Source organism: Nyctereutes procyonoides, unplaced genomic scaffold, assembly GCF_905146905.1.
Source record: "Nyctereutes procyonoides isolate TBG_1078 unplaced genomic scaffold, NYPRO_anot_genome, whole genome shotgun sequence".
NCBI lineage: Eukaryota > Metazoa > Chordata > Mammalia > Carnivora > Canidae > Nyctereutes > Nyctereutes procyonoides.
The window spans coordinates 43,519,120-43,531,789 of NW_026575042.1; positions in this window are offsets into that span (position 1 = coordinate 43,519,120).

The following is a 12,670-nucleotide window of genomic DNA, read 5'->3' on the forward strand; positions in this document are numbered from 1 at the left end:
GTGTTTTTGAACTATCCTCCTTATAATTTATTATTTTGGTTTTGAAAATGAATGATGAACTTTTAATTTGTAAAAAAGTCTCTCAAAGAGCGAAAAACTTGTGGTTTTTCAATGTTTGAAAGAACTTAGCCATGAAACTCTGTGTCCAGTGCCTTGTGGAAGGTTTTTACTTGGTTTTGGCTTTTTGTTTTGTTTTGTTTTTTTTGTTTTTGTTTTGTTTTGTTTTGTTTTTGTCAATTCCATCTATTATGGTGGGCTTTTTCTTTTTTTTTTTAATGTCTTACTAAGGATTTAAGGTATCTGTATTTTGCTACGAATATGGTCAATCTGCTTAACCACTGTGAAAAAATAAACCACATTTACTTAGGATATCCATGGTATTTCACCAAAGAGATGTTGACTGTACTGGAGTGAATAGGTGCCTCTTCCCTGGATCAGAGAGGAAGTCCAGTCCCATATGCTCCGCTTCCTGTGGTGGTGGGGAGGTGGTCTCTCAATATTGTGTCAAAAGCTAGAAGCAAAAAATAAAGACAGTGACATTGCACCAAATACAAAGTTTTGGTAGGACACCAATATGAGGGCCTTATAACCAAAATGAGGTATGGTGATAAAAGGCAGCATTGCCAGGCTTTTTTAGATTTTTTTTTTTTAGAAATTTATTGAATGCAAGAGAATACTAGCATTGTAACTGACATATTTGTTATTTAGAACTATATTTGCCTTTCATTTACTCTACACTCCATAATTCTAATTTGGGGGGCATTTAATAAGGGTTTGCCTTTACTGGCTTTGCTCATGCAGTCATATTTTAGAAGCTATAATTTGACAAGCAGTACTTCTGAGTAAGCTTCATTATGACTTCTATTTTATAGTGTGATAAAGCAGTGACTTAATCGTGCTTGCAATTCATATACAACCACTGTTCACAATAAGAGTACCTTTTGATTGTATTTCCCTCTTCTCTCTGTTGAAGTATATTTTTGGTTGCTGATAAGAGAAACTTAAAACCTTGGGACAGAAGGGTCTTCAAACCTGCCACATGGCAGTGTTGAGTGCTTAAGTGGTCATCAGATAGATCCTGTAACCGCGTCTTCCCCGGCTATGGAGAATTTGAATGCAACTGGAAGTTGAATGGAAAGAGACTCTGTAAATCAAGTCTGGAGGTCTAAAGTCATTGGAGATGAGGATCCATCCTAAGGGAATCACCTCAGCTTCCATGCCAACTGTGGATTACCTCAACCCCCATATCTCATCTTCACCAATTGACTGCATTGGTAAACCAGAGGAGCCAAAGTCCCATTTATGAGCGCCACACAGATAGAGCTGCATATGTCGCTGCACATTGTTTGTTTTAAGGACAGTAAGGATGCTTACCATCTCAAGTTAGTTGACATTTCCCTGAATACAAACCAGAGTTTATGAACTCCTATACTATTCTATTTACTTCCTTCAATGTTAGCCCATTCTATACTAAAATGGACTGCAAATTTGGCTTCTGACTGATGGCCTAAGAGGAGAAGGCCAAAATGCAATTTTGAATAATGGGAACTTATCCTGTGGCCAAAAATCCCAGGAATTAACATAGACAAGTGAAGGTTCTTATTTTCCTAACTGGAAAATGACTGATTATAAGGATAAACATGCCAATAAATTCTTACCACACTACTAAATCAGGAAAATAAAAGTGCATCCTTCTCTTCATGTCGTTAGGACATATTTGTTTTATTTTAGCTAACATGTTGATATGATCATTGTAGCTAGATGATAAACAACAGACCAGGCAGCAAAATCATTTTAGGGAAGTGGTTATTTTTTTAAGTAGCGAAATATTTCTGGAATCTTTGCTGGCTATATCCAGAGCAAATTTAACAAAAATCGTGTTTATTAAAAGTCCCTTTGGTTTATCCCAGATTACTTTTCAAGATCTAGTATTTTACTCCCCTTATTATTTCCTCTTCACCATGTTTTCCCTCATTTTAAATTCTCCATTGAGACTGCTTACCAAGTCGATTATCCCCAAACTCTCACTTTATAAGTTAAAAAATAGTATATTCAATAATCTTAGAACAAATATAATTTATAAAAATAATAATTTGCAGCGCCAGTGCTTTGAAAGGATTTTTTTTCCCTCCTCTGTGAATGTGTCTAATGAGAGAATGTGTATCAGGAGGGGAATATACCATTTGGGTTCCCAGATTGCTTGCCCTATTTAGCATTATTATTTTTTTTAAGTTGCAATTAGTATTAGCCTTAAGAAATGAATGAAAATTGGTGATGAATGAAAAAGTTAATAGATGTTGGTATTGTAATTAGCAAGGGTCTGATCTTGCAAGAGCCGTTTTACAACTGCAGTCTTTGGAGGACATGCAAGTCTCCAGCCTGTCTGCCTGGAGCTTTGCACCACATGTGAGGGAAGGGTTTCAGTGGAGAGAGAATGAATTGCCCTCCTCTGCCACCCATGATGATGAGGATGTAAGGAAATGATATGAAGCCTGAGCCTCACTCAGCCTCATAGACATAGTCCATCTTTTCCCCAGACAAGTGAGAACAGAATACAATAGAAACTTAAATGGGCTGTGGAAGTAGACATAATGCAATTGAGAAAATATTTTTATTTCAACACATACACAAAAAATGGGGCTGTTAGACTGAAGAAAAGAAGCATCTAAATATGTTGTAGAAAAGAGTGATCCTCTTATTTGGAAAAGTAGCAACCTGAATTTTTCTTTGTGCAATTTCCCTACCATTTGCCCAGGGGGCATCTTTATCCTTGGAGCCAGTCTTTTGTCTGAGTGGCACAGAAAACAAACTAAATTTAGAGTAAAAAGTACTGGAAAAGATGTCTAAAGAAAAAGACAAACAACTGGGGATGAATAGTGTAATTATTTGTGCTGAGATAAGTTTGACCATAAAATTTACAATTGGAAAATATATTTAAGACTAACAATACTCAACCTTAGTAAGGGTGTCAAAAACAATGACAGTTTACACATATTGCTTGTGGGCATGTAAATTGTTATAATGTTCATGGAGGGCCATTTGGCAGGCTACAAATGTAAAATATTAAACATAATTCTATTTGACACTGTAATTATAATGGAAAATAATCTATAATTAGGAAACAGTCATGGCTGTAATAATGGATGTAAAACATATGGATATTCTTCCCAACACTGTCCAGAATTTTTTTTAAAAGGAATTAAACCAAACAAATAGCCAGTGGTAATGGGTAGACTAAAAACTTATGATGCATTAATACCATGGGATACTGTGCAGTATTTTTAATAGAGTTTAAATACAGAGGAAATTATGAGAAGTCAAAACAGAATTACAGAAGAAGAAGAAGTCTTTCTAATTAAGTCACAAAGTACTTTTCACTACATTACAGTTAAAAAGTTTTGCCTACAGAAGCAGAAATGAACCGCATCAATAAAGAAACTAATCTGGGAGAGACTAATTGTAACACATATGACATGCAAAAATATTGATTTACTTAATATGTAAAGAGCTCTTGTAAATCAATATGAAAATAATAATCACCCAATAATAAAATGAGAGATGTTCATAAACAGTCAATTTTCAGAAATAAATGCAAGGTGTCAGTAGAGATGCTCAGCCTTATAATTTAAAAATTTTAGATAACAAGTAAATACAACTCTTATACCTATTATATTGGTGGAGATTTTTCTTTTTAAATGGTATGCACAGTGTGGTGAGGGTAAAAGAATATAAATGGCTTCATTCTATTTTCCTCAATAAGGAAAATGGTTACAAATTTGGAATCATATATAATAGTTGTAAAAAAATTTAAATGTGCCTAAATTTTTACTCCACAGTTGCATTTCTGGGCATTTATCTCACAGAAATACTAGCACATGTAAGATATCCACTGCAATGCTGTTGGAAAAGCTAAAGATCAAAAATAAGCTAACAGTATACTTAAGAAACATAGTACCTTCTTTTAATGTGATGCCATGTGGCCATAAAAAAGAGTGAAGTAGACTTATATTGCTCATGTTTGACCCTTTGAAAATCTGTAAATAAATGTATTATTAATGGGAAAAATGTCCAAACTTTGTTTATAGTATGTTACCATTCGTGTGAAGACCTGAAAAGATACAAGAGAATAACAGTCTGAGATGGGAAAATGATTAATTTTTCACTCTACACAATTTTGTTCTGTGTAATTTTGTTTTTATCATAATCATGAAAGTGTTTTTCAATTTTTTTTTTAATTTATGATAGTCACAGAGAGAGAGAGAGAGGCAGAGACACAGGCAGAGGGAGAAGCAGGCTCCATGCACCGGGAGCCCGATATGGGATTCGATCCCGGGTTTCCAGGATCGCGCCCTGGGCCAAAGGCAGGCGCCAAACCGCTGCGCCACCCAGGGATCCCCGAAAGTGTTTTTCAATATAAATTTTAGATTAGAATTAAAAATGGGTTTAAATATAAAAATGGGTTTAAATTAAAAATGGTTTTAAAATGTTTACTGTAAAAACACGTCTAATTTTTATATATATTAAATATTTTATTGTATATTTTATCACATATAATATTAAATTATGTTATGTATTATATTGTATGCATAGTTAAGTACAGAAAATTTGAAGCAGATATAACAAATGTTAATAATTAGCATCTATGATGGAGTTATGAGTAAATTATATTTTGGTCTTTATATTCTTTAAATATTTTTATAATCAAACATTTATGTATAGAAAGATTATTGGTAGATGTTCACATGACTGATTTTGACATTTTCAGTATGCTAATTTAAATCTTTATTTCACAAAAGTTTTCTTGAATTATATATCTAAATATTTCTTCTGTTCCACTGTTTTAGGTTATTTTCAATATTTATTTATGTTGTTAATCCCTTCCACTTCTCGTCTATAACAATCACTTTTTCTAAGACATTTAAGCTACTTAAAATTTCCATTTAAGTTTGGTTACTTTTTAAATTCTTCTGTGCACTTTGCTGCATTTTACTTAATTCCCATTTTCCTTTGTTTTCCTCTCCTTTAAAAAAATTTATTTTATATTCTTTTACATCATTTTCCTCTTAATCTTTTGGAACTTCTGGCAGGTCATGTTTCATTTTATTTTATTGTCTTTCCATTTACTCCCTGAATTTTTGCATTTCTACTTTGAGGTCTTCCTTCAAAGAAGCAATTGCTTCATTATTTTTTTTTAAAAGAGGGGTAGTTATTGCTTATATTTTTAATAAGCTGATTAACAACATTTTTCTGGTGAGTAGCCTTCATCTATTGGAAAGTTATACTACTCCTCTCTTTTCTTTTATAATGTTGGTGAGTTTTTAATCCAAGTTCTGGTAGTGTCTAATTTTTAAAGTCCATTCTTAAGTTAGTTGGTTTTTTTCTGGATCAGCCAGGGGCAAGAATTTCCTTTGGGAGAGACATAGCTTAGTAGTAACCCAGATGATTGGCTTTCTTTTTTATTTCCTTCTTTTTTTTAAAAAAAAAAAAAAAAGATTTTATTTATTTATTTGAGAGAGAGAGAGAACACAAGCCAGGAGGAGGAGCAGAGGGAGAGGGAAAGCTGCACCCTCCAATGAGCAGGGAGCTGATGTGGGACTCTATGTCAGTACCCTGGGATCATGACCTGAGTTGAAGGCAGATGCTTAACTGACAGAGCCACCCAGGTTCCCAATGGTTGATTTTCGTAATGCAAGTCTAAGTTCTCTGTTGTCCCACACTCTATGTCTATGAGATACTTCAAATAAATCCACCTTCTCTGTTTTTCTAAACCAAACCCAGTCTAGGGCTCAGTAGTTTACCTCTGTTCCTGGTCTTGCTGTTAAAAAAAAGAAATACAGATATTTCAACTTTGGTTATGTCTCTCATCTTCAGAAAGTATACATTTGCTACTGCTTCCGAAATATATAATGACAGCCCTCTCACAGTCCTTTTTCTCTCCTCTTCCTTCCATGAAGCTCTCTTATCACATTTTCAGACATCTCGAAACTGACTCAAGCTCATGACTGGAATTGAAAGAACTAACAGATTAATGTAATAGGCATTGACCAAAAAATTATTGAGTAAGCGTCAATGCTCATCATTCATCCTTGTATTTCATTGGTTTGCAATGTGTCTAAGGCAGCCGGATCATTGTCCAATTACTAATAGCTTCAGGGAGAATATATGGATATTGTTCAGATCCTGTCTATTTAGGAATGCGTATAATGGGTTTTATTTTCCCTGAAAATACAGAAGGCACTCTATTGATTTCTTGTATTTAAAATGCAAGAGAGAGGGCACCTTGGATGGCTCAGTTGGTTAAGTGTCTGCCTTCAGCTCAGGTCATGATCTCCGGGTCCTGGGATCAAGCCCTGAGTCAGGCTTCCTGCTTGGTGGGGAGTCTGCTTTTCCCTCTATCCCTCCCACCTGCTCATCTCTCTCTCAGTGTGTGTGTGTCAAATAAATAAATTAATTAATCAATAATAAAATAAAATAATAAAATAAAATGCAAGATTTCTTAACACATAGAGAAATGTTTTAAACTCGAGATGTCTGTATTTATTAGTAGCCTAATTTATTCACCCATTATATTGTTGTTTTTAAAGATGGACAGATTAGAGTAATTGTATTTAATATGATTCTATTGCTGATATATTCACAGAACTTTATCAAAATTTCTTTTCCAATCTCCAGGACTTTTGCTAATTTTTACCCTATCATTGGAGTTCATTGATTACGTTGGTGGTGATGTGGGTGGGGATCAGTAAATGCATACGTTCTTAATGGTATACACCTGACATGTAGAAATGTATTCAGATGAGGATGCTAAACCTCAAAACATTTATGTAGCTTCTATTGTATAGTAACCTTTTTTTGTGATAGTTGAATTTCCTGTGATTTTTTTCCCAGACCACTGTGAATCTTCTAATTTTAATAAGAAAACAAAAAAGTAAGAACTCAGGAAATCACATTTTAGTCCATGAAAAGGAATTTATGACAAAAATGTTCAGGAGATTTCATGTTTGACCAATAACCTTACTTTGAAACTATTTCCAAAAGAGGATTCTCAAATTTTCTTAATTGCTGCAATCATTATTGAAGTAAACATACACTATTTGAAGATTAGTCTCTTTACAAATAGCAGTTATGAGGGTTTTTATGTTCAAATATGCACCTAAAAATCAATCTCCATACTTGACAGTCAGATCTCAGGTAAAATTATACAGAAACAAATTATTTAATACTTATTGAATCAGATTCTTCTTCTAGTTCATACACTATTCACTGTTTCAGTGAAATAAATAGACCTCTAGTTGCCTGAGTTATTCAGCTTCCAAAGTGCTTGGCTTCTTCCCAGAAAGTAGTTTACACAGTGACACTTTACAAGCGTTAAAGAGATATGAAGAGGTACTTGTATACTCACAAGAGCATACATCTGCTAATAACTGGAATTGCCCTCAGAGCCTGAGGCTCTTTATTGACCGTCTTTGATAGTGCAAATTTTCATCTTTTTAGGGTAGGTCTGCTTTTTATGTAGCCAACTAAGAATTGTCCAATAGCTTTGTCTGATGTCCAAAATTCACAGAAAATCATCTAGTAAACTAAAATTAAATGTATCTTACACTAAATTGCAACTTTATGACTTTACTGAAAATGCAAACTAAGAAACCATAGACATCTAGGAATATAGAGCAAATAATTCTTGGTGTTTAAATAAATTTCTAGAACATGATACAATATTTTAAATTGTAATAAATATTTACTTGCATCTTATCTAGTAATGAGTTTTAATGCCTATGCCCCTATAAACTATATAGCCAGTCACAGTTAAAAATAATTTAATTGGAAGCAATTATGAAAGTACATATTCATATTTAAATTTAACTTTTTACCCTTTTTTGTTTACTAGTAAGTTGTGTCTTTTCTCTTTTAATTGGGTAAGCTATCCCTATTTACTCCTACTACTAGCTCTTGATTCTTTTATTACTACCTTTCTTGATTCTTTTATTACTACCTTTCTTTTTTAGATACCTTTAATCCATTTCTCTCTCCTGGATCTTCTTCCCATGTTCAAGAATGTAGACTTCTCCTTTATCTTGAAATATCTTTCACTTGACTCAACTTTGAAGTTATTGCTTTTATGTCTTTTGGGGTTATAGACAGGTAGGAAAGAGACAAATCATTATTAGTTTTGAATGCTCTATTAAATATTTTAGTCATTATTATAAAAATAATTAAGCACTTAAAGTAGGAGCGATAAGGTGCTGACAATGGAAGACATTATATGATGAGTTTTGAATTTTGAAAAAGCATTCTTTCCATGTACAGAGAATGAATTTGGTGGTAGGGAGAATAGATGGTTGGAGACACTTAGAAACAGAAATTGACAGGACTTAGTGATGGATTAGATATAGGATGACTTGAGTTTCTGACTTCAGGAACTGGATAGATGGTGTATCTATTTTCTGTAATTGGGAATTTAGGTTTTGGAAGTTAAAATTCTAGAAAATGCCATGAGTTGGAAGTATGTTGGAAACATCTAGGTGGAGCTGTTTAGTAGGTAGCTGTGTTTACAGGCCTGAAGTTCAAAACTAAAGTCTAAGATAGAGATAAATATTTGGGATTCATTTGGGTATAATTAATTACATCATAGACAAAAATAAGATTTCATGGGAAGAGATTATAAAGTAACATGAGGGTAGGGTCTAAGCTCAAAAGAATAATTACATAGTGAATGGTCAGCATAGGAGGATGTCTGCAACAGAGAGTTACAAGTAGCCAGAGTTAGAACAATAGAAATGTTAGTGTAAATCAAACCCAGGGTAAATGAATTTCTAAGAAAAAAGTTTTCAGCAGTCCCATATCTGGCTTAGAGTTCAAGAAAAATTAAAAACTTCCATTTAATATTGGAACATGGATATCCAGGTGGATCTCAGCCACAGCTATTTTGGTGGAGTGAATATCCAGTCTCACTAACTCTTGTAGATGGTCTTAGACTACTATGCAAAAATTTATTCATATTGGCCAACAATGACTTACTGGTCAAATTCAATTTCCTGTCTTTAGTCTTATTGCTACTGAACTCTGTTGATGATGTTGATTACCACCTTTTCCTTGGTTATTATTTCTTTTTAAGGCCTTATTGCCTGCTCTTCCTCCCTTGGTTCTTTTTTTGGGGGTTCTAGGGTGTGCTCCTCCATTTGACTGTTCTAGTCTCTTTTCCAGTTTTGCTTTGTATTTGCAGAGATACATTGAAAACCATACAAATTGCTTAGAACAGTACTGTCACGACAGGAGGGACACATACTAGTGGCAGGGCAACCAGTCTGACACTGATAATGTTTTTCTAAAAGTTTTAGTTTTAGCCACAGGAATATAGTTTTCATTTTATTTCTTATTAGTTAATGATTTGAGGATAAAATTGTAAATTGTTCTAACAAAAATCTTAATAACATGAGTCCAACTTTAAGAAGATCTAGTGTTCTAATCAACCAAGATAATTTATAAATTAGAATCCATGATTTAGAAAAATATTCCTTCAGATTTTCAATTATGACAACAAAGTTTGAAAACAGATGTAATATTGTATTTGGAGGGAATGTGAACAGAAAGAGTCACATTGAACTCATAGTCTATGGCAGACTTTTGCTAGCTTTTCTATGTGTTTTCTCATTTAGTCCTCAAAAACCTCTCTTTTAGGTAAATTTTATTATCCTTTTTCATTTCAATTCAGGAAATTGAGACTGATTAATCACTTTTACTTGGTATATAAAGCTAATAGATGATAGAAACAGGATTTAAATTTAGGTCACTAAAACTTCTAATTACATGCTTTTCTTACCAAAATATCCAATAGTGTTTTTCAAAGTTGTGCAATATCCCCAAAGACAAGAAAGTATAGATGGTCATATTTAGATCTTAATACTTTATTCAATAATTGAATTATAAAATAATTGCCATGAATCATAATTTTAAATAATTTAATTTTGTTATATATTTGGTAACCTTCTGGTATCTCTGTATACTTAGAAAGGAAAATGCATGGTTTCCTTTTGAGGATGCAACTAGCGATGGCTTTCACTGACTTTCAAATACAATGAAGTCATGCATCAAACTTTGGCTCTGAAATCACAATACAAATTATTACATAAATAATCTTTTCCAGCTATCAAATTCTAAACATCAGTTTTAAACCTTTCAGTTTCATTAATGATAGACTCTTGAAAGACCAACCCTCTATTTGCCTGATTACAGTAGCTTGTTCATGGATAGTGACTAACTAATAAAATGGCCTTTTAAAATACACACATAAAAGGCTTGTGATGTCAAGTTTCCTTAGTTCATGATGCTTTTGTTAGATCAAGATTCTGTAAAAGTGAAATCATTATTATTATTTGAATCACTATTCCTGAAAATCAGGCATTATCAATAACATGACAAATTCAGTTTATCCCTTAGAAGGGCAAAAATACACACATATCCTAAAGTAGATCAGAGTATTCAGTAGATATTATTTGAATATATACCCTAAGTTTTAAAATTGTGTTTATAAATGCTGATTTTACTTCAAAAATAAAACAAAGAGACTGGTGCAATTGCACTTCTTTAGAAAAGACAATAGGTGAAATTTAGGACTGTTTGCTCTTTCTTTTCTCTTTTTTAAAGATTTTATTTATTTGATAGAGAGAAAGAGAGAGGGCATGAGCAGGGAGGAGAGGCAGAGGAAGAGAGAGAAGCAGACTCGGTGCTGAGCAGGGAGCCTGACCCAAGGCTGGATCCCAGAACCCTGAGATAATGACCTAAGCCAAGGACATACATTTAACCGACTGAACCAAACAGGCACCCCACTTTTTGCTTTTTTATTTAAAAAAATTTTTTTTTATTTATTTATGATAGTGAGAGAGAGAGAGAGAGAGAGAGAGAGAGAGAGAGAGAGAGAGGCAGAGACATAGGCAGAGGGAGAAGCAGGCTCCATGCACCGGGAGCCCGATGTGGGATTCGATCCGGGTCTCCAGGATCGCACCCTGGACCAAAGGCAGGCTCCAAACCGCTGCGCCACCCAGGGATCCCCACTTTTTGCTTTTTTAAAGAGAAGTATTGCTATTGCTTCAAAAGCTTGATGATTCTTGCACCAATGTATACTTAGATTTTCCATATTTCCCTTATTTAATAGAAAATAAGTGTTTTCTAAAATTTACCAAGTGCCGAATTTAAATGTTTATGTTTTAAAATGTGAAATAGACAAAATAATGAATCCATAAGCAATGCTTCCATGAGTGAAATCTATATTACCTTCCTGACACTACTGACTTCTTGAATAGCAATAAGTTGTTTCATTGTGTCTGTCTTCAGGAATTTGAATGATTCATCATTTTTTGCTCATAGGCATAAGAGGTCACTTAACATGTGTAATACATACAGTTTCCTCAGGGACAAACAATAATTATGTGTTTAAAGCAAATTATAAATTAGCACACATGTTTAAAATATACTTAGTTTCCATTTTTGCCATTTTAAAGTGAAACTAAATCTTTCAGGTTAAGAATGATATTACATTTAGGGTCAATTACAATTTATGACTTCATTCCACTTCTTTGTTTTGCTTTTCTGTTCCCCAGTTACTTAAGGAATGTGAATCTCAGTAAGTTACATTTATTTTGAAATAAAAATATAATTCAAAACAAGTTTCACTGCCAGTGGAAATTTTCTAAAGGTGTCTGTATTTTTTTAGGAAGCTGTGATTTATTTACACATTCCCTCTCTGTAAGCCACTCTGTTCTATCATAATAAAACGTACAAATAAAGGATCAGCTCTACGGAGCAATGTTGATATAATACTGAGTACAAGCACAGTGCTTGTTTATCAAGAGAGTGTCCAAAGATTATTTCATCAAAGTAAAAATATAACACTTAACAGTAATTTCCATTATACACTTGAAACTTTGAAAATATTCATGGAAGATTAAAATAATATACATTTTTCTGGAATATCTAAGTAAACATTGCTATAGATCAGAAAAATTAATTTGTTGTAAGTGATAATGACCTTGAAAAATAACTTAGTTTTTTACCATTTTATTTTCTTATTGAATTCACTTCTTAAACCACTCATATTATTTTTTGCCATTTATCTAAATGCTTAAATTTTATTTTCTGATTTGGAGAGAAAAATCATAGACCCAATTTCATTCTCTAATCCACATTACATACATGTAATAATATGTATGTGTGTGTGTATGTATTTAAAACATGAGTAGTATAATAGGCTGATTGTTTTTATTCTGAACAAGAAAATTAGCTAACTCCTATTCTTTTTAATCTGAGGAATATCAAAAGTAATTTTTTTAAAGTATTTTTTATAGTTGCTAGTTTATGATTAAAATTTTCAGCTCAACTAACAAATATTTCTTTTTATGTTTCATAAAACAATTATACATCACTCTTGGTGATTAAATTTATATCATTTTTAATGTGGTATTTGCACAAAATCTTTAGAAAATCTTTAGAAATCTATTTAGACTGATACTGATGAGTAAAGAAGGCAAAGAAAAATGTAAAATCTTCTTTTACAAACATAAATCATAGCAGAATGTGAAAATGTGAAGCTCTTTTATAAGGTTTGTTTGAGATGTGCAAGATTTTAAATAGTCTGGGTAAAATATTAACAAAAAGAAGTTGAGAATCAAAGTGA